The following is a 2,421-nucleotide window of genomic DNA, read 5'->3' on the forward strand; positions in this document are numbered from 1 at the left end:
AGTTTGATATTGGAATACATTCTTAAATAAGTGTGGTTATGTTATACATCATTTTAATGCACATTTCTCTCTTTATGTTTTTTTGCTAATGACATTATTTGATGTTTATTTTATATTTATTGTAAACTATGGAAATGATGTTAGACAAAAAGCAAATTTGAGTGATTTTCTTATTCAAGTTCAAAATGGGTCGTAAGGCAGTGGAGACGAATCACAACATTGACAATGCATTTGGCCCAGGAACTGCTAATGAGCATACAGTGCAGTGGTAGTTCAAGATGTTTTGCAAAGAAGATGAGAGCCTTGGAGATGAGGAGCATAGTGGTCAGCTATCAGAAGTTGACAATGACCAACTGAGAGCAATCATTGAAGCCGATCCTCTTACAACTACACGAAAAGTTGCTGAAGGACTCAACATCGACCATTCTACTGTCATTCAGCATTTGAAGCAAATTGTAAAGGTGAAAAGCCTCGACACGTGGGTGCCTCATGAGCTGAACAAAAATTTTAAAAAATTGTTGTTTTTAAGTGTTGTCTTATTTTATTCTCTGCAACAACAACAATTCATTTCTCTATTGGATGGTGACATGCAATGAAATGTAAATTTTGTATGACAATCAGTGACCACCAGCTCAGTGGCTGGACTGAGAAGAAACTCCGAAGCACTTCCCAAAGGCAAACTTGCACCAAAAAAAATGTCATGGTCAGTTTGGTGGTCTGCTGCCTGTCTGATCTACTACAGCTTTTTGAATCCCAGTGAAACCATTACCTCTGAGCAGTATGCTCAGCAAATCGATGAGATGCACTGAAAACTGCAATGCCTGCAACCTGCATTGGTTAACAGAAAGGGCCCAATTCTTCTCCACAACAACGCTCAACTGCATGTTGCACACCAAGCTTCAAAAGTTTAACGAATTGGGCTACAATGTTTTGCCTCATCTGGCATATTCAACTGACCTCTCCCAAACCGACTACCACTTAGTCAAACATCTCAACAACTTTTTGCACGAAAACGCTTCTACAACCAGCAAGATGAGAAAATGCCTTCCACGAGTTCATTGAAACCTGAAGAACCAATTTTTATGCTACAGGAATAAACATACTTATTTCTTGTTGGCAAAAATGAGCTGATCGAAATGGTTTCTATTTTGATTAACAAAGATGTGTTTGAGCCGACTTATAATGATTTAAAATTCATGGTCCAAAACCACAATTACTTTTGCACCAATCTAATAATACATGCTACAGCATGAATTAACCTTGTAAACATTATGATAAATGAAAGAAGCCAATCACAAAAGACCACATATTGTGTGGTTCCAATTTTATAAAATATTCACAATTTGTAAATGTGTAACAGAAAGAAAATTATTGGTTGCGTAGGCCTTGCCCAGGAGATGTAGAGTAGTGACTTTTTGTTGGCATAAGATATCTTTTCGAGATGAAGAAATATGTTCTGGAGTTAAATAGTACTGATAGTTGCACAACTTTTTGAAGATACTGAAACCACTTAATTCTTCACCTTAGGCAGATGCATTTTGTGGTACATGAATTACATCTCAGGGAAAAACAGATTGGGGATATGATGAGAAACCAGAATAATTGAAAATAGAAGCAACAGCTAGAGCTGTAGGAGAAAAACCAGACACGTGGTGTCATACAAGTCAAGTGAAGAAAAATTTTCACAATGGATGCTTTAACTATGTCAAATGTTTCTGAATACTTCAGTAAGAATTGGAAAATTAGCCATTGCATTTAGCAGCATGGTGTGATTGGTTACCTTGATAAGGGAAATTTTGGTACAGTTGTGGGACAAATAGCTGATTAGAGAATAATCAATGGCTTAATTAGATACACTGACTAAAAACAGCTCCCCTAAAGAGTTTTGTTAAAGGTGAAAGATAAAAAAGGAATAGTAACTGGAGGATGAAATAAGGTCAGGAAATAACTTTTTTAAATTGCAAAAACAATTGCACATTTTAATGCCGATAAGCATGTACGGTAAAGGTATAAAAGTTAATGATACAAAATAGAGAGGGGAAGATTGTTGAAGCAATTTGCTTAAGTAGGCAACAGAGGATTTGACCCAATGCATATCTACAGTGACTGACCTTAAAATAGAGTTTCAACAGCTCATTGATACTAACAGGAGAGAAAGAAGACTACATAGTCACAGATGCAAGTAGTTGGAAGTAAGTATTGTTGGTAGGAGCTGTGGATATTCTATTTGTGTTGCTCTAATATTCTCATTGAAATAGAAAAACAGATGATCAACTATGAGAGAGTGAACTAATAATCTACAAAAGGAGAGAAAACAAATTAATATTGTATAGTTGTAGGCCAGCACTAAGGTCCATTTGAGGGAGAGACCATGAACCTAAAGTTCCGACACTTAGCAGAACCAAATATTCACATTTCATT

This window comes from Aotus nancymaae, unplaced genomic scaffold (genome assembly GCF_030222135.1).
Source record: "Aotus nancymaae isolate 86718 unplaced genomic scaffold, 86718_ANA_hifiasm-v0.15.2.pri h1tg000004l, whole genome shotgun sequence".
Taxonomy (NCBI): Eukaryota; Metazoa; Chordata; class Mammalia; order Primates; family Aotidae; genus Aotus; species Aotus nancymaae.